Below are 21,148 nucleotides of genomic sequence, written 5' to 3' on the forward strand. Positions count from 1 at the left end.
ATCTTGCATCCTCTCCTGAGCTTATGAGAAAGGAGGATGTTGGGGGTGGGCATGTGGAAGTCAAGACTGGAAGAAGACAATTGTCATGCAGAGGGACATGTAATGTCTTGATGGAACCGTTTCCCCTGCACCAGGGTCAGGTCCAGAAGGGACAGCACAGAGGTGACCAGCAACCCGCCTCTCTGTGGTGGTGTTGGACCCGGGGCAGGCGTGGGGGTGGTAAGTGGAAGTGGGATGGCGTGTGAGTTGGTACCAGCGGTGGAGGCAGTGATTTAGAGGTCAGGGATCTCTCTTTCTCTCTCTCTCAATCTCTCTGTGTCTCTCTCTCTCTTCTCTCCCTCGGAGACCGGAGGACAGAAAGGTGGGGCGCCCTACCTACCTCCCCTACCTATCCCATGGTCCCTTCTTTCTCTGGCAGCTCTCAGAACCATGCAGGCTTGGATTTAAGACCCTCAGGCCAAGGGTGCATGCTCGGCCACCCGGGACTAGGGCTGGCCTCGAGGGTCCTCAGTGAAGGCCCCATCCTCCCGCCAGGATCTGACCGGCTTCGGCTTCCCTTGGTGACTACAAGCTGCAGCTGAAGGAACCCTGCTCTTCTTGACTTGGCTGCAGCTGCTCACCTCCCCCAATTCCGAAGAGATCGCAGGCCGCATCACTTCCTTGGAAGGGTGGGTCTGCCCAGGGTGGCCACAGTCAGACTGGGGTTCGAGCTCAAGGTTCTTCCTAGGCCAGTTGCTTTGTCCCGGGGCTCAATTCATTCTGGAAAGACAAAGCCGTGGCCTCACCCCACGCCTAGACTTGGCGACTGCAGCCAGGTGGAGGAAAGGCTCTGTGGAGACAAAAGGGCAGAGACAGGCATATGGCAAAGCAGGAAGTGCGGCGCCAGCAGCCCATAGGCCTTTGGGAGCCTATGCCACACTGGGCAAGCCCTTCCGGGGACAGTTCCCAGCCTCGTCTCTGGCGTCGGGAAGTCCTGGCCTTCCTAGTGCCCAGGCCATGGTTCTGGGGAGAAATCCGTGATGGAGGACACCCATGAGGTCCTCTGCCTGAGGTCTCAGGTGTCATGCCCAGGGCCACTGCATGCCTGGCTCGGCTTGCTTGCTTTCTCCAAAGAAGTCTGGTCAAACAGCCGAACCTGGCACCTGGGCCAGGCCCCTTCAGAGGGGAAAAGTTCCGGAGGATTTAGCCCTGGGGACGTCTGCCAAGTTTCCTGGGGCGTGTGCTGGGCCCCGTCAGAGGAGGAAGCAGCCCGGGAAGCGGTGTGAGAGACCAGAGATCAGGTAGCCTCCCACACCGAGGTCCCTGTCCTCCCCAGGAATCCCAAGGGAGGACGATGGTCTTGGCAGTGGCGAGAGTGCTGGGGCGGGCGCTGAGCCTGCACGTGGATGACCCAGGAGGGGGCGCCGGGGTATGGGCTGCCCCTGGCCAGGTCTGAGGGACTGACCCAGATAGGGGTTGTTGGGGGAAGAGAGAGAATACCCCTCCACCATTTCCCTTCAGGTTCTCATGGCTGGCCAAATCAAAACAAGACAGGTTCTCTGGCGCAAATCAGACTTAGCTGAACAACATGTGTCCATGGGAGAAACACAGGAATCTGAGTCCACACAATGGCAGAGATTCTCATCTTACATCCTCTCCTGAGCTAATGACAAATGTGGATGTCGTGGGTGGGCCTGTGTGATGGAAGAGGGGAGGGAGACGATTGTCATGGAGAGGGACATGTAAAGGCTTGTCTGAACAGTTTCTCCTGCACTGGGGTCAGGAACGGAAGGGAAGACATGGAGGTGTCCCGCAACCAGCCTCTCTGTGGTGGGGATGGCCCCTGGGCAGGCGTGGGGGTGGTGGGTGCAATGGGATGGCTTGTGAGAAGGCACCAGCCAGTGGTGGAGGCAGCGACTCAGAGGTCATGGATCTCTCACTCTCTCCCTCTCTCTCCCCCTCGGGGACCTGAGGAAAGGAAGGTCGCTTGCTCTGCCCACCTCACCTACCTCCCCCATGGGCCCTTCTTTCTCTGGCAGCTCCGGGACCCCTGAGAGCTTGGGTTCAGGCCCCCACACCCCCGCACAGGCCAAGGGCACATGCGCGACTGCTGGGGCCTAGGGCTTGCCGCGTGGGTCCTCAGTGAAGGCACCACCCTGCCACCAGGCTCTGAATGGTGGGGGCGGACCTCTGGTGCCACCCCGCTGCAGCTGTTCCATCGCCGCTCTTCTGTACTTGGCTTCAGCTGTTGTCTCCCTCCCCTCCCCCACTCCCACTCACCTGGAAGACCGCTTCACTTCCTTGGAAGCATTGCTCTGGGCCTGATGGCCACAAGCGTACTGGGCTTCAAGCTCAAGGCTCTGCCTGGGCCAGCTGCTTCGTCCAGGGGCTCATTTCTTCCTCGAAAGACAAAGCCATGGCCTCATCCCATGCCTGCACTTTGCGACTGCAGCCAGGCCAGGTGTAGGAAAGGCTCTGTGGAGTCAGAAGGGCTGAGACAGGCAGATGGCACTGCAGGGCTAGGGAGCCAGGGCCAAACTGGGCGAGCCCTTCCAGCGACATGTCCCAGCCTCCTCCCTGGAGTCAGGAAGTCCTGGCCTTCCTGGTGTCCAGGCCACAGCTCCGGGGAGAAATCTGCAATTGTGGGCACACGTGAGGTCCTCTGCCTGAGGTCTCAGGTGTCACGTCCAAGGCCACTCCAAGCCTGGCTCGGCTTGCCTGCTTTCTCCCAAGGAGGCTGGCCCACCAGCCGAACCTGGCACCTGGGCCAGGCCCCTTCCAAGGTGACGCGTTCCGGAGGACATAGCCCTGGGGACAGCTGCCATGTCTCCTGGGGCGTGTGCTGGGCCCCAGACAGAGGAAGAAGCTCCCTGGCAAACGGTGTGCCTGACTAAGTTCTGGCGGCCTCCCACACCCGGGACCCTGTCTTGCCCAGGCCTCCCGAGGGAGGACGATGGTCGTGGCAGTGGTGAGAGGGGTGGGGCTGGTGCTGATCCTGCCCTTGGATGCTCCAGGAGAGGACCCCGGGGGGTGGGCTGCCCCTGGCCAGGTCTGAGGGACCGACCCAGCTCAGGGCTGCTGGGGGCAGAGAGAGAATCCCCCTCCACCCTTTCCCTGCAGGTTCTTAGGGCTGGTCAAATCCTTAACAAGACAGGTTGGCTGGAGAAAATCAGACCCAGGTGAAGAACATGTTTCCATGGGAGAGAACTAGGAAATTGAGTCTCTCACCACAATGGCAGAGATTCTCATCTTGCACCCTCTCCTGCGCTAATGACAAAGGTGAAAGTCGTGGGTGGGCCTGTGGGATGGGAGAGGAGATCAAGATGATTGTCATGCAGAGAGACATGTAAAGGCTTGTCTGGCCCGTTTCCCATATACTGGGGTCAGGTCCAGAAGAAAAGGCATGGAGGTGACCAGGAACCGGCCTCTCTGTTGTGGGGCTGGCCCTGGGGTGGGCGTGGGGGTGGTGAGTGCAAGTGGGATGGCGTGTGAGTTGGCACCAGCCAGCAGTGGAGGCAGCGACTCAGAGGTCATGGATCTCTCTCTCTCTCCCTCTCTCTCTCTTTCTCTCTGTCTCTTCCTCTCTCTCTCTCTCTCATTCTCTCTCTCCCTCTGGGATCTGAGAGGAGGAAGGTGGCACGCCATGACCACCTCGCCCTACCTCCCCCACGGAACCTTCTTTCTCTGGCCGCTCCAGTAGCCCTGTGGGCTTGGGTTCAACCCCCCACACCACCGCACAGGCCAAGTGTGCATGGGCGACCCCCGGGCCTAGGGCTGGCCTCGGGGGTCCTCAATGAAGACCCCACCCTCCCACCAAACTCTTACTGGCTCCCTCCCCTCCCCCACTCCCACTCAGCTTGGAGGCCACTTCCCTTCCTTGGAAGCATTGCTCTGGCCCTGATGGCCACAGGCGTACTGGGCTTCAAGCTCAAGGCTCTGCCTGGACCAGCTGCTTTGTCCAGGGGCTCATTTCCTGCTGGAAAGACAAAGCTACGGCCTCACCCCACGCCTGCACTTTGCTACTGCAGCCAGACCAGGTGTAGGAAAGGCTCTGTGGAGTCAGAAGGGCCGAGACAGGCAGATGGCACCACAGTGCTATGTAGACAGAGCCAAACTGGGCAAACCCTTCCGGCAACAGGTCCCAGCCCCCTCCCTGGAGTCGGGAAGGCCTGGCCTTCCTGGTGCCCAGACCACGGCTCCGGGGAGAAATCCGCCATGGTGGGCACGCTTGAGGCCCTCTGCCTGAGGTCGCAGGTGTCACGCCCATGGCCACTGCAAGCCTGGCTCCACTTGCCTGCTTTCCCCAAAGGATGCTGGCCAACCAGCCGAACATGACACCTGGGCCAGGCCCCTTCCAAGGGGACGACCTCTGGAGGACATAGCACTGGGGATGGCTGCCAAATCTCCTGGGGTGTATGCTGGGCCCCCGTCAGAGAAGGAAGCAGCCTGGCAAGCGCTGTGTCAGACCTGAGATCTGGCGGCCTCCCACACCTGGGTCCCTGTCCTGCCCAGGCCTCCCGAGGAAGAACGATAGTCATTGCAGTGGATAGTAGGGTGGGGCTGGCACCGAGCCTGCCCTTGGATGTTCCGGGAGAGGGCGCCAGGGGATGAGCTGCCCCTGGCCAGGTCTGAGGGACCAACCAAGCTCAGGGCTGCTGGGGACCAACCACAGCATGTCCACAGCCCTCTCTGCAGATACAGGCACCAGGTGAGCACCTGCCATGGCTGATCCCATTAGTCCCTACAAATCACCATGAACTTTATCCCCCCGCACATTTCAGAAGAGCAAACTGAGGCTCCGAGAGATGCGGGGATTTGTGCAAGGTACACAGCTGGCATAGGACAGAGTCATCACTGTGCTGAGGAGGGAGTGGCTACTCACCTAGTAAACAGCTGGTCCAGGACCCGGTGGGATGTGTCTGAGGCCGAGTAGTTGATCATGAAGGTGGTGAAACTCTAGATGTTCCTACTCAGGAAAGCTGGTACAATGGACTCTGTCAGCTTCTCCATCATGCCTGCCAGGACGCCACTCATCCTGCAGTCTTCATTTAAATTCACAGTGGACTCATCCTGACGTGAGGGGAGAGGAGGAGGAACATACAGTCAGTGACATCGTGGTGAACCACCAGGAGGACTGAGGTGACTTTCTACCCTCCTGTGTAGCTTGTGGGGAGGAGTGGAGGTCCAGATTCCTTTGGGAGTGGGACTTCGGGGCACTGTAGTGAGAAAATTCTGGGACAGCGGGTCCCAGGGGAATCTCATATTTGAGTCTGGATTCTAGTACTGCCTTGATCATCTCAGGGTCCTGGGTGTGAAGACCCCTCTGCACCCACACTCACCTCAGACCAGCCCTGGTCATTGATGGACTGGTGCACCTGTGTCCACTCCAGGGAGATGGCAAACTGGAAAGCATCCACCAGCTCCTCGACCATCTCCTGGGTGCAGCTCTGCAGTGACAGTTCCCAGCAGTCAGGCCAGGAGGGATCAGGGGCCTGCCTGGACTTTGCCACAGTGGGAAACCCCACGACAGATCAGGCAAAGAGGGGCATCTGCATACACTCCACCAGGGAAGGAATGCGAGGACACCTTGAGGGCCCAGCATTCACATGCGGATAGAGGAGCTTGGTCCCCAGCACTCACCTTCCTCTCCTGCAACCAAGATCTTGAGCATGAACATGACACACTGCCCAACTCCCACCATCTGGCTTCCTGCTCCTGCTCAGGTTGGATCCTCCTCATCCCCAGCTTCACGAACTCCACCTCCCACACACACACACAATGAGTGTCAAGGGGTGTGGGGCTGTCCTTTTGGGATCACAGTTCTGGCCTGACCTAGAGTGGTCTGCCCTGGCCTACACTGTTACCTGATGGTTCCTCCTGCCAAAAGGCCACACACATTCGAGGTGAGGGCTGAGCAAATGTCTAAAGCAACTTAAAACGCTCTCATTCTGGGTTTTCCGGGGGTCAGAGCCTCGGAAAGTCACGGGACAACACAAGAACATCCTGCCGTTTTGAGTGTCTCAACTCAAATGAACTGGACAAGAGGTTGTGATTACAATGTGGGTGCCTGGTAACCAAAGTTCTAAGTTCTGTTGGGGTCTGTCACCAAGGAAGTGAGGTCACTTCTTCAAGGTTCTATTACTTCGCCCTTTCCTTCAATGAGATCCACCCAAATCCCCCGCTAGGCAGTTGGCTGCTCTCCCTCCTTGCCCGTGTCATCTCCATCACTGTACACAAATACCCATCACCACCCTCCCCACAGCTCCTTGGGAGTGGATCCAGGCCCCAGCTTTGAGGAGACAGAGCTGAGGTCAGACCTGTTTTTTCCTACCAGTTCTGTGTCCTGGAAAAGCTGTTGTGCCTCTCAAGATCTCCCCAGTCTCCCAAGCTTCACAATGAGGATTGGGCTAAAAACAGCTTCCTAGAGAACCCCTTCAGGTGTATATGTAATAAAACGTACAACACCTGTGAGCTAGTGTCACATGTGTCTAATGAACACACTTAGAGATGGAGGAAGTACAAAAAGTAGGACATCACATAGAATACCAGTCAGAACTTCTCTGGGTCCCAGATGTGTGATCTTTGGTAAGTCACTGCCGCTCTGAGCCTCATTTTCAGGTCTGCATCCTGAAGGGGTGGAAATTAGAGGAAATATAGACATTGTGATACACTGGCATTAAGCCTTCCACGGTCCCCTGTTTTACTCAGAATCAGTCCCAAGAGCCTCATGTTGGCCTATGTGGTGGGATCCTCCACAATGTTCCCACTGAACCTGCCTCCTTGAGTGCACATCCTTATGTCAGCACTAAGTGGTCAGTATCTGGCTTCTGAACAACAGAACACAGCCAAGGTGATGGGATGTCACTTCCAAGTTTTAATTACAAAACTTCTGTCACTTCCATATTACTGGTTTACTTAGGTTCCCTACTTACCTCCCTCCTTCTGTTTCCATCTCTCTCTCTCTCTCTGTCTCGCTAGCTCTTACTCTCACTCTTGCTCTCTATCAAATCACCAGAACTGGGAGAGCAAGTGCTGATGTTTTCAGTTGCACTATGTGGAGGTTCCTTAGGAGAGAACTGAGGGAGTGTCCAGCCAACAGACAGACAGGAGCACAGACTCTCAGTCCAAATGGATCCTGACAAAACCCATGTGAGTGATCTTGGGTGGGAATGTTCCCCCATTTGAGCACTGTTGAGACCACAATCACTTCTTCACAGAGACTTTGAGGCAGAGGCACCCAGCTAAGCCATGCCTGATGCTTGGCTCACAGAAATTGTGAGATGTTAAATATTTGTACTTTATAGGTGGCAGGTTTTGGAGTAATGTTGTCACAGAGGAACAGAAAGTAACAGTCTACCATGTCCCAGGATCCAGCCTGATCACCCTCCTCTCTCCACTCCTCTCTCTTCTCAGGCTCCCTCCAGCCACACTGGCCACATTTCTGACCTTCCCTGGTCAAACTCGCTTCTTCCTGTGAGTCTCTGCACCAGGGAGCCTTCTCCTTGACACACTAACTCTTCCCAGACATACGCAGGGGTGCTTACACTTGTCATTCTGGTCACAGCAAAGGTCTGAAATGCCTCAGGGCAGCCTTTCAGAACCTCCTAGCACAGTCTCTACCATCAGAGATCTCACATCCAGAAGAGCATTACATGATTTCCTCCTCCTTCCTCCCATTGAGATAAAATGAGTGCATGAGGAAGGGCTGTCTGCCTTGGCTGAAGCAGAGGCAACTCCTTCTGGTTATACCAGGGACACGACTGTCTCTTCCAGAACAAATTTTTCCCACCACGAGTCCATTGTTTAAGGAAACCGTCATTCCCTCTCTTTCATGGGTCTGGTTTCCCCAAGAACACAGTGAACCATCCCCTCTCCCTGTGCTGCATCACCATCAACCCACAGCCAGAAGATAAGCACCAGGTTAAAACACCACCAGATCCTGAATTCAGTCACTGCTGAGACTCAGCCATCAATGTTGTCATTCAATGGTGACTCCTGAGGACAACTTTCCCCTGAGACCCACTCCCAGCCTGTCCTCAGCTTCTTATAGCAACACTGAGATTCCCTCAGAGTCCTCCCAACCTGGGCATGAAACATTCTGAAATGTTCTCTGTATTAATTTTCTGGAATGCGGGACATAGGTAGATGTAATTTGAGCGTGTATGTGCAGTAGTTTCTACGCATGTATTCTATTTTTCAGACACAGATAAAATAGCTTGGCTACTCAATGCACCAAGCAAATGGATAACTGATCAAATTTTTTCATGATGTGAAGTCTTTAGAGAGTAAATGTCATGGTTAAGAACACAGAGTATGGAGCTAACTCCTCACGTCCAAATTCCAGCTCAATCCCTTATTAGATATTTGTATTGACTGAGTTATTTACCTGATTGGTGCCTCAGTTTCTTCATATCTCAGTTGACAATAATGATCAGCGTACCTACTTTGTAGGTTTATTGAGAGTATTAAAGGAGTTAATGTTTGAAAAATGCTTGGAACACCTAGTGCATTACCAGTGCTGTACTTATATATCAGAAATAAAATTTAGAAATTCTTCTGACACTGCCTGTGAGCCCCAGAGTGTGAGACTGTTGCCTGGATGTATGTAGAAAGCACTCCATGACATACGATGAATAAATGAGTGAACAACATTGGCGAATGCATTACCAATGTCACCTATATCACCCTACAGGCATTCCCAAGCCGAACCACAGGCAGACATACCTGCTCTGTCCTGCATCACAGTCCCTGGAGGAATCACTGGGGCTTCTTGGACCCTGGTAACCGTGCTCACTAAAGGTTCTTTTCTGTCAGCAAACCCCAGCCTTTGTCTAATTGCTGCAGCTCACAGGCTCTGCGCTGTTATGTTTGTCTTCACTAGAGCGAGAAGTGCCATCCCCAGAGCTGGGCACACACAGAGCCTGAGCCTTGGAGAAAATGACTCTCTGGCCCTGGGGCAGGTAGAAGAGCGCAGGGACAGAGTGGGATTTGGGGAAAATCCTCCAGGTGTTGTCAGAAGAGATGGAGGCAGGGGATGTATCAGCAAGGACTGGTCTGGTTGGTGGGCCTTGGTGGTTAAATAGTCGGGGGGCTGGGAAGTTTCATAGGTTCTAGCATAATACAATCAATATGACGATCATGAAATCAGAATCAGCCTAATTAAGGCCAAATTTACCCAATGTCAGCTGTTCCCTGACTCTCTAATCCAGTAGTGATTTACAATAAGGGTATTCGTGATCTATCATCTCCTTTTCATTGATTGGCTAGAGTAACTATTCTTTACATAGCCTGTCTATTTTTACATAGTAAAGAAAAAGTGAGTTTTAAAACAACCCTCCTTGGAAAAGTCTCCCTAACATATTGAATTAATAACAGAAGCCCCGACAGGAAATTCACCACATATCTTGAGCTTTAGTCTCTGGTTTTAGATCATCCTAACTGGTAATTTACCTACACTTCTGGCTTCTTTCTTGAGATTAGTCCACTTAGGATTAAGTAAGAGTGCAACCTCATACCATGTGAGAAGTGGTGGAACTATAGGAAGAGGTTTGATTCATTCTGTCAGTGTGTGTGTGCACGCGCGTGTGTGTGGGGGTGTATAGACTTTTTGCTGCATCTGGCAGTGTGGGCCAGTGTAGACTCCTTTTCTAGGTAAAAAATTTCCCTAACCACTTTTTCTGGACTTTCTTTTCACTGATGGCTTCGCCAGCACTGTCCAATAGTAACATTAAGCACTCTATGTTATGGAATTTAAATATTTTTTAGTAGCCACATTTTAAAAAATGAAAACAAACAGGAGAAACTAACTTTAATAGTATATTTTAACCCACTATAACCAAGATATTATCAATGTGGTTGCTCTCTATACAAAACTTACTAATGAGAGAGTTTACATTTTTTTCTGTGTTTCATAAATCCAGTGTGTATTTCCCACTTACAGTACAATCTCCATTTGTAAGTCGAGTTTTTTCAGACATACATTCACTGCAAACAGATTTAATGTTCACAATTGTCAAAGAAGAGTCACTAGGAGTGGGGTGGATGATAATTTCACTACTGATTTAACCTCTAAGGGAGCTATGAACACCAACTGGTCAATGGGTTAATCAAATGAATAGTCATATAGTATAGAAGTATGGTATGATTTGGGATTTAGAAAAAGACTGGGGAGCGTGTGTCCTGACAGGGAGCACCAAGGATTTTGTTGTTGAGAGAGACAAGGACAAAAAGAGAATAAAGTCATGCACATAAGTGTCTAACAACATGGGGGAGAAGAAATGACATGCAGTAGTCCTGAGTTTTGACCTCGTGGTTTCTTTTCTTGACCCAAATCTCTTTGATGATGTCGCAGGACAAAGGTCAGATTAATCCCCACAGGGAGAGAGGGAGGGTAGACGTACAAGGCATCTGACATAATTGTCCTGGGAAGGCAGGCTTTATTTATAACTCTGATCCACTTTCAAAATTTATTTCTATGGGGTAAGAAGAGAAGAAGTATGTTGGTCAAATCATAACAGAGGAAGTGAAATGATTGTGGAAAGCAATCTAAACCAAAGCCTGGTTTGAGCATCTCCATCCCTTTGAGGATGTCCAGTTACACATTCAAGAGGCCAGTTACTAGAATCACATCCTATCCTGGCAATGAGGTCAGAAGCCAGCAAAGGGAGGAAACCTTGGAGCAGCCCCAACAACTCTGCTGGCAGAAGAGACTGCAAGGTCTCCAGGCCTGCAGAGTGCAGGAGAACTGTTAAGTGCTTCGGACCTTGCCAAAGCCCTGCTGAATCTTGCACCTGGTAGCACAGGTGTATCCCTGCCAGGTGAGCTCGCACGTGTTCTGAACTCCAGTCCCATGCCCACCCCTGCCTGGTCTTCAGATTCGGCAGAGATGATCCCAGGACCTGGTCTGTACATCCCACAGCTCCTTTGCAAACGTCTTCTGGTGACTGAGGAAGATATCAGGAAACAGGAAGGGAAAGTGAAGACGGCAAGAGACAGACTGGCGGTAGCACTGATGCAGACAAACTCGCTAGCGAGGCAGGGAGAGTGAGGGGCCAAAAAGGACATCCCGACAAACACGATGAAGAAAACAGAAGACGACACAGATGACATGGAGCTCACACTACATTAATGCCTCTGCAGGGGTCCTGATGATTTCTTGCTTTGAGCTCTTGAAACTTTAATATATACCAATAATTTTCTTTTCTTTGACTCCTTTGCATGACAGAGAAGATACAGACAGTGATCCTTCTGAGGTGAGAGATTGGGTTTCAGGTGAGGAGAGAAAGGAGATCTTTCTTTCTCATTTTGTTCTCTCATTTTCCTTTACTGAGTGTTATCTATTTGTATTTTAAGACCAAGAGTTATCACAGTCAGGGGATTCTTTAGAGTTTTGCCCTCACAGTAACAGAGAAAACATACTTAGTCCAAATGGATTGTCCTTTTTGTGTAATATTCCAATGGATTCCAACATAATATTTCACGAAAGAGCTGTTATATCTGTCTTCTCAAAAAAGACACCTACTTCTGGGTCTCTATTTTTCTGGTATTTGTTGCATGTTGAATCACAGTTGCATATAATGAAATACTGGATTGTCCCTTTTTTTAGATTTATATGTGTTGGAAATTTGATTCATGAAAATTGATATGCCATTGTGGTATCATGTTGTCAGGAGAACGACTGTTTTCAGTATCACAAGTCTCACAATAAGCCAGTGTGTTGGGATTTGTCTATTTGCCTGAATGAGTATGTTGCACTTACTAAAGAGGATAAATCCTCTTTATCATTACTTGCTTTTGTCCCACAAATTTATCAGTTTCTGAGAGCAATGTGTTAAACAATAATAGAGTATCTTAGTATTTATATCTTCCCTAAAAAATGAGTTATCTTTTAGCTAAATCTTCTCTCCTCTATTCTTCCATGTGGTAATCATCTGGAATTTTGGTTTGAATGTGTTTTTAATGTCTTGCTTTAAAACTAATACTAAATTAGACAGACGTTTTTTCCTTGTGACTCCTGTTATGTTTTCCTGGGTTCACATTTCTTCTTCCTGATGTACATTCTTTACCGCTTCTTTCACTGTGGGCCTGTGTGAGGTCAAATTTGAGTCTGTTTGTAGGTCAGATAACGTCTTTCTTTCTTTGACACATAGTTTGAATAGGTGTTTAATTTAGCTTTGTAGTAATTTTTTTCCTTCTTTGTCAAGTTATTTAATATTTCTGAGCCTCCACATCTTTAGCTTAAAATGGGAATAAATCCCTAAAATTGTGACTGTAACTGAGATAATACACGCAGAGCTTTCCAGTCATGTTGTTTAGAAGAAATTTGTCAATAATGATAACTATTATCACTACTTATAATGATATTATAATAATTAATATATAATAATATATTAATGTATAATAATGATTATACATTAATTTATAATTATAATGTACAGTATATAATGTATAATGTATGCAATGTATAATAATAATATATTAATATTATTAATCATTAGAATCTTCATAGTGTGCATTCTCGGAAAATCACTGCTTCAGATTGAGAATGTGAAGCTCACACACAAAAAGTCTGAGAGAGTGCCATGACTGTGACTTTAATTCTCAGCCCTTGGGTATCTTCAGCTGTGGTCGTCTGCACAGTGTGTACAGATAATGTAATCTGTTCCCACAGACCCACTGCAGAACAGCGCAGCCTGCCTCATGCCTGGGATGCTCTGGGCTGCTTGTTGGGGAGCCTCTGCTGTGAGGCTAGTTGGACTCTGTACAGAGAAAGATGAAAAAAGACTCTTTCTTTTCCCTCAGATTTCTCCCGCCGAGTATTATTCACTTTTACATCCAGAGCAGACACTCTCTTCCCAGAGCCTGGGTGTTTCTCTGGGATTCAGGCTTCCCAGACACCTAGTCATTTCAGCTCCCAAGGCCCAAGGGGACTGCAGAATCATGTCTCACCCACTCCTACCATCTTGGCCTGTTTCCCGTCACGGAAGACCCATGAGTGGGGATAGGAGCCATCAAGGGATATTGACCTGGAAGTCCTGGTGAATCTGAGCTTCAGAGAATGAAGCAGAAAAGGGGAACCTGAGACTGCCAGGCCTTCAGTGGGGGAGGAATATGGAGGAACCGAGAGGGGTGTGATGGCTGCACAGAGTGAAGGGGAGGGATGTTCCAAATTTTCCTAAGAAGGATAACCTTGCACTGAAGTGGGGATTCGATTTTACATGATGGCAACATCTGTGATGGTTTCACCAATTCTGGTGTCCCTGAGGGATGAACTGGTGTGACACCACAGGACAGAAGTTGCAGTCACTTTCAGGACTTAAGGAAGGTGAAACCTTTCAGCTTAGTCCCCTGTGAGCCAGTCAGGGGCCAAGTCTAGAAAGGCTCAGAACCTGCATCTGTCCAATGTGGTTTCATTCTGTTCGAGTCAAGCTCCTCTGGACCCCAGCTGGGAAAAAGGGACCTCAGATCTAGTCAGATCTAGTCATCACAGCTTCCGTAGGTCACCATGAGGCAGGTAATAGCCCAGGCGTCGTCACTGGACCTCATAGTTGCCCTCCTTCTTACGCCAGCAGACAGTGACTTGTGAGGTGAGGAGAGCGCATCAGAATGGTCCAGTCAGCTGCCCAGTATGGGAGACTCCAGGGGAAGGAGATGCCAAAGCCACAGAGACTGGAAGCCTCCTGTGTCTCCCTCTTCCTTTTTTCCACTTAATTTTCACCCTCAGTCCTTCTTTTCCTTCCCTTTTCCCTCGTTAGGCTCTCTCTCTCTCTTTCCTCTACATGTTCTAGCTTAATTGAGGTATTCACGACATACAGAAAACTGCAAATATTTAAAGTGAAAAATTTGATACATTTTGATTATAACTTATTGAACCATCACCACAATCAAGAAAAGGAATGCTATCTTCCCCAAATTTCCTCATGCTCATTTTAATTGCTCCTTCCCTGCCGTTTGCAAACACATTCTCATTCCCAGAGACGAGTGATCTGGTATATGTCCCTACAGACTTTCCTGTATTTTACAAAAATGTTTATAAATGGGATCATATACTATGTACTCATTTTTTACTGGCTTCTTTCACTCAGCATAATTATTTTGACATTTATGCTTGTCATTGCATGTACTATGAACTCATTCCTATCCCCAACCCTTCCCGGGCAGCACTGTGCACACGCCCGAGCACTTCCCATGTTGGTGTGAGAGCCAATAGTAAAGCTGCATCCCCAAAAGTAGGAATGCACCTTGGTGCAACTCTGGGAGGGGTTGGTGGCAGCCCTGGACATGCACATGAACACTTTCTTGGATGGTTGGAAAGCGCACCATGCCACTGCAGTCCCAAGGATTGGCCAATGCTCAGAACCCATGAAAAAGACCCACCCACCAAGTACAGAGGCTGGCATGAGCATAAGAAAAAGCAGCAGCAGATATACTCGCACATATCAGCTTTCGCAGGTGGCACAAATACCCATAGTAGTGCTGCGGTCTCACAACTGTGTACGTGCCTCCATGTGGCAGCAGCTCTGAGCCCAGTGGGAATGCTTTCCCAGCGAGTGGAACACCCACTGTACCCACGCAACTTCCAGCATATGAGGCGGGATCAGAAACACAGCTCATGCTTTCCCCATAGCGGTAGCAGGTGGAATCTGCGAGCTGATACTACCACAAATACACAGGCAAAAGTTTAGTTCATCAAACAGCATAAGAAACTACAGTAACAATTCAGAGCAGAAGGAAATGACAAAACTCCAGAAATGAACCTTGAAGTCACAGAAATTTACGATCTAAATGACAGAGTTCAAAATAACTGTCATAAAGAAACTCACCAAATTCTAAGAGTGTTCAGACAGTTCGATGAACTCAGGAATAAAATTAATGAGGAAAAGGAATACTTCATCAAAGAGCATGAATGTATTAAAAACACACAAGCAGAAATTCTGGATATGAAGAACATAATTAAAAAGATAAGAAAGAATCTAGAATCCTTAAAAAATAGAGCTGATATTATGGATGAAAGAATTCGTGATATAGAGGATCGAAAAATAGAAATTCTTCCAGTGGATGAGTAGTGAGAACTCTGATTTTTAAAAAAAGAAGGAATTCTTGTAGAAATATATGACTCAATTATAAAAGCAACATAAGAATTATATGTATTCCAGAGGGAGAAAAGAGGGAGAAAGGAGCAGAGAGCTTGTTCAAAGAAATAATAGCTGAGATCTTCCCAAACCTGGGGAAGAACCGGACTTACAAGTACATGAAGCCAAGAGAATGCCTAATAACATCAATGCTAAAAGACCTTCTCCAAGGCATATAATAGTAAAATTGGTAAAAGCCAATGACAAAGAAAAAATATTAAGGGAAGCAAGACAGAAGAAAATAACCTACAAAGGAATCCCTATCAGGCTTTCAGCATATTTCTTGGCAGAAACTTTACAGGCAAGGAAAGAATGGAATGATATATTACAAATAGAGAAAGGCAAAAACTTTCAGCCAAGAATACGCTATCCAGTGAAATGATGCTTATGATACAATGGAGAAATAAAAGTTTTCCCAGATAAACAAAGGCTGATGGAGTTCATCGCCACTAGATCTCTCATACAAGCAATGATCAAGAACGTCCTCATACCAGAAATAAAAAGATGGCAAATGTCTACAAAGCTTTGAGCAAAAAGATAAATAGACAGACAAAATCAGAAAGCTACAGCTTTGTTTCACAACAGGGTAGCAAATACTTAATTATAACTTAAAAGAAGAAGGGAAGGAAAGCATCAAAAGTAACTATAAACACTTCAACTTAGTCACAAACGCACAACACAAAAATGAATAACTTGTGACAACAATAACTCAGAAGGAGAAGAGGAAAGAGATGGAACCTGCTTAGACTAATGGAGATAAGAGGCTATCAGAAGATGGACTATCTCATCTATGAGATCTTCATACAAACCTCACAGTAACCAGCAAAGAAAAAGTCAGAACACAGCCATAGATCATAAAAAAAGAGAAAACCTCCACAGAAAACCCCCAAAGTGAAATGGTAGTCAGAAACACAAAGGAAGAGAAACAATGGAAATATAGATTAGGTGGGATTAAGCCCTCATGTATCAATAATCACTCTAAATGTAAATCGATTGAATTCTCCAATCAACGGACACAGAGTGGTGAGGTGGATTAGAAAACAAGACCCAACAATATGCTGCCTCCAGGAAACACATCTCAGCTCTAAAAGCAAACAGGCTCAGAATGAAGAGATGGGAGACAATACTGCAAGCAAATGGCAAATAAAAGAAAGTAGGTGTTGCCATACTTATATCAGACAAAGCAGACTTCAAGATAAAAAAGACCATGAGAGACAAAGATGGTCGGTATATAATGATAAAGGGGACTTTCCACCAAGAGGACATAACACTTATAAAGATGTATGCACGGAGGGAGTCAAGATGGCGGCGTAGGCAGACTCTGAACTCACCTCCTCCCGTGGACACAGCCAATTTACAACTACTCGTGGAAAAATTACCCCTGAGACAGAGCTGAAAACTGGATAAGAGGAACTCCTGCAACAACGGACAATCCTAACTGGGGTGGAAGAGGCAGAGACTCCCTTCCGGAGAGGAAAAACGCCGCCTTCACAAGCCGCCAGCTTCATGGCCGCCGGGAGCAGCTCACAGGTACGCAACCTCCCTGGAGGCGCGGGGCCCTGAGCCGGGAGCGCCCCCGCTGTGGGCATTGTGTGGACCCAGCACAATCGAGACCAGCGGCATAATATCTGACTTTGCTGCTACTAAAGCATTGGGGAGCACCGCACCCCCAGAAAACCCGGTTCACAAAGAAACTAAAACTGGCTCTTAAAGGGCCCGCGCACAAACTCACCCGTTCCAGAAAGCATCCTAAAATCACCAGAAAGAAAGGTGCACACTGCTTTGGTGACAAGAGACTCACCTAATAGGCCCTGAGTGCATCTCGGTGAGGGGTGAGACCTCTCCAGGGACTGGGACATTGGCGGCGGCCATTGTTGTGGTCTGGTGTGAGCGTGCTGACACAGACGCCATTGGAGTTTTCCCTGAGACCTGCTAGCCCAGGGTCTGCTCCACCCGCTAGAGCACCGATTTAATCCAGCTCAGCCAGGGCAGGCAGCCCACCCTAGAGACTGGCCCCACCTAACAACAAACCCTCAGGCAACGTGTGGGCCTGCATAGATTGGTGACTGGATTTTCTGCAGCCTGGCAACTGAGCTGACTTGAGCGGGGCAGGGTGTGCACAAGGAGCGGGTGGAGAGTGTGGGGTGGTGGCGGAGTGTGTGGGGCTCCCGCCGTGGAGAGACTGGGTCCGCTTGGGGAGGTCGGGGCACTCACACGGGGCAGGACTGTGTTGACTGTGTGTGTGGACCTGTGGGCGGCAGGGCTTGTCAGCTGCAGAAGACTTGTGCTTCTCAAAGACCCACATAGGAGGTTTGCCCCACCTTCCAAAGCCTGAAACAATTGGATGCTCCTGTGCCTGAGGCCAGCCCCACCCAGCTGCAATCCTCAGAGAGCTGACAAGAGACCTAATAGGCTAGAGGTTTACAGCAATTCTAAGGCCCTGAGCCTAACAACCTGCCACGCTGGGGGCCTACTCACTTAAAAGAAATACTGCAACACAGATGTGGTATTAGAACTTGCAGCCAACTGTGCTGGGGCTCCTCACACCTGATAAAGAGACTGAAGGGCCCACAACAACTACAAGCAGCTGAGCATTACAACAGCTGGCCAGGAGCATAACTCAGCCTCCCTGGGCGCCTATAGGGAGAGCTAACAGGCCACAATAGAAGCACACACGTAGCCCACATAGGGGCCACCCCTGGAACATTGAGAACTGAGGGAAGCACACTGGAAGCCTCCTAAGCCATCACTTACATACGGTCACCTATCCAAGAGCAGGAGACGTAGCTGACCTACCTAATACATAGACACAAGCACAGGGAAAGAGGCAAAATGAGGAGGCAAAAGAATACATTCCAAGTAAGGGAACAGGACAAAACCCCAGAAAAGGAACTAAGTGAAACAGAAATGAGCAACCTACCCGACAGAGAGTTCAAACTAAGAGTGTTAAGGATGCTAACTGATCTGGGGAGAAGAATAGATGAACTCAGTGAGAATGTCAACAAAGAAATGGAAGATATAAAAAAGAACCAATCAGAAATGAAGAATACAATACTGGAAATGAAAAATTCATTAGAGGGACTCAAAAGCAGAGTAGAGGATACAGAAGAACGGATCAGTGAGCTGGAAGAAAGACTAGAAGAAATTACCCAAGGTGAACAGGTAAAAGAGAAAAGAATTAAAAAGAGTGAGGACAGTCTAAGGGACCTCTGGGACAACATCAAGCGCACTAACATCCGTGTTATAGGTGTCCCGGAAGGAGAAGAGCGAGACAAGGAGGCAGAGAATCTATTTCAAGAAATAATAGATGAAAACTTCCCTAACCTAAGGAAGGAAACAGACATCCAGGTACAGGAGGCACAGAGAGCCCCAAACAAGATAAACCCAAAGAGGCCCACACCAAGACACATCATAATCAAAATGTCCAGAATTAAAGATAAAGAGAGAATCCTAAAAGCCACAAGAGAATGTCAAGTTACATACAAAGGAAACCCCATAAGGCTATCAGCTGACTTCTCAGCAGAAACCTTACAGGCTAGAAGAGAATGGCACGATATATTTAAAGTGCTAAAAGGAAAAAACTTACAGCCAAGAATACTCTACCCAGCAAGGTTATCGTTCAAAATGGAAGGAGAGATCAAAAATTTACCAGACAAGCAAAAATTAAAGGAGTTTGTCACCAAGAAACCAGTGTTACAAGAAATGTTAAAGGGACTGATTTAAGGGGAAAAGAGAAGACCACAAATAGGAAAAATTATCTATTTCCACGATTAGAACGTAATGGATACAAATGCACAAAAAGAAGTTGGATATGATATCAAAAACAAAAGGAGGGAGGAGGGTAGTTAAAGAGTACAGCTTTCAGACAGAGGTCAAACTAAAGTGACCATCAATTCTGTATAGAAGAAGTAAGGAACAGAGAAGGACTACTAAAACACTGAGGAAAAAAAAAAAAAAAGTTAAAAATGGCAGTAAGTACATACTTATCAATAGCTACTTTAAACGTCAATGGACTAAATGCTCCAATTAAAAGGCATAGGGTGGCTGATTGGATAAAAAACAAGACCCATATATATGCTGCATACAAGAGACACACTTCAGACCTAAAGACACTCACAAACTGAAAGTGAAGGGATGGAAAAAGATACTCCACGCAAATGGCAATGAAAAGAAAGCAGGGGTAGCAGTACTCATATCAGACAAAATAGACTTTAAAACAAAAACTGTAAAACGAGACAAAGAAGGGCATTACATAATGATCAAGGGAACAATCCAACAAGAGGATATAACACTTGTAAATATCTACACACCCAATGTAGGTGCACCTAAATATATAAAGCAATTATTAACAGACATAAAAACAGAAATAGACAGTAACACAATAATAGTAGGGGACTTTAACACTCCACTTACACCAACGGATAGATCATCCAAACAGAAGATCAATAAGGAAACATTGGCCTTAAACGACACACTAGAACAGATGGACCTAGTAGATATATACAGAGCATTCCATCCAAAAACCGAAGAATACACGTTCTTTTCAAATGCACATGGAACATTCTCCAGGATTGATCACATATTAGGCCACAAAACAAGTCTCCATAAATTTAAGAAGATTGAAATAATACCAACCATCTTTTTCTGACCACAGTGGTATGAAACTAGAAATCAACTATAGGAAGAAAATCAGAAAAGCCACAAATACATGGAGATTAAACAAAATGCTACTGAACAACGATTGGGTTAACGAAGAAATCAAAGAAGAAATCAAAAATACCTGGAGACAAATGAAAATGAAAATACGACATGCCAGAATTTATGGGATACAGCAAAAGCGGTTCTAAGAGGGAAGTTTATAGCAATACAGGCCTATCTCAACAAACAAGAAAAATCTCAAATAAACAATCTAACAATGCACCTAAAGGAACTGGAAAAAGAAGAACAAACAAAGCCCAAAATCAGTAGAAGAAGGGAAATAATAAAAATCAGAGCAGAAATAAATGAAATAGAGACCAAAAAAACAATAGAAAAAATTAATAAAACCAAGAGCTGGTTCTTTGAAAAGATAAACAAAATTGACAAACCTTTAGCTAGACTCACCAAGAAAAAAAGAGAGAAGGCACAAATAAGTAAAATCAGAAATGAAAGAGGAGAGGTTACAACAGACACCTAAGAAATACAAAAGATTATAAGAGAATACTATGAAAAACTATATGCCAACCAATTCGACAATCTGGAAGAAATGGATAAATTCTTAGAATCATACAACCTTCCAAAACTGGATCAAGAAGAAGTAGAGAATTTGAATAGACCAATCACCAGTAAGGAGATCGAAACAGTAATCAAAAACCTCCCCAAAAATAAAAGTCCAGGACCAGATGGCTTCCCTGGTGAATTCTACCAAACATTCAAAGAAGAGTTAATACCTATCCTTCTCAAACTCTTCCAAACAATTGAGGAGGGGGGGAAGCTTCCTAACTCATTCTACGAAGCTGACATTACCCTGATACCAAAACCAGACAAGGACAACACAAAAAAAGAAAATTACAGGCCAATATCACTGATGAACATCGATGCAAAAATCCTCAACAAAATACTAGCAAATCGCATACAACAATACGTTAAAAAGATTATACACCATGATCAAGTGGGATTTATTCCAGGTATGCAGGGATGGTTTAACATTCGCAAATCAATCAACGTAATACACCACATTAATAAAATGAAGAATAAAAATCACATGATCATCTCAATAGATGCAGAGAAAGCATTTGACAAGATACAGCATCCATTTATGCTAAAAACTCTGAATAAAATGGGTATAGAAGGAAAGTACCTCAACATAATAAAGACCATATATGAGAAACCCACAGCTAATATCATCCTCAATGGTGAAAAACTGAAAGCTATCCCTCTAAGAACAGGAACCAGACAAGGATGCCCACTGTCACCACTCCTATTTAACATAGTATTGGAAGTCCTAGCCAGAGCAATCAGGCAAGAGAAAGAAATAAAAGGGATCCAAATTGGAAAGG

General features: G+C 47.2%; 1 protein-coding gene and 1 pseudogene across 10 annotated transcripts in view; one reads left to right on the forward strand and one right to left on the reverse strand.

Moving 5' to 3' along the window:
* The window catches only part of LOC147911499 (ral guanine nucleotide dissociation stimulator-like), a 260,781-nt gene that overhangs the window by 224,108 nt on the left and 15,525 nt on the right, over positions 1-21,148 (reverse strand). The window lies entirely within an intron of this gene.
* LOC147911503 (methyl-CpG-binding domain protein 3-like 1) lies at positions 10,476-11,026 on the forward strand (annotated as a pseudogene).

This window comes from Ceratotherium simum, unplaced genomic scaffold, assembly GCF_057802395.1.
Source record: "Ceratotherium simum simum isolate JZ-2026a unplaced genomic scaffold, ASM5780239v1 HiC_scaffold_43, whole genome shotgun sequence".
Classification (NCBI taxonomy): Eukaryota; Metazoa; Chordata; class Mammalia; order Perissodactyla; family Rhinocerotidae; genus Ceratotherium; species Ceratotherium simum.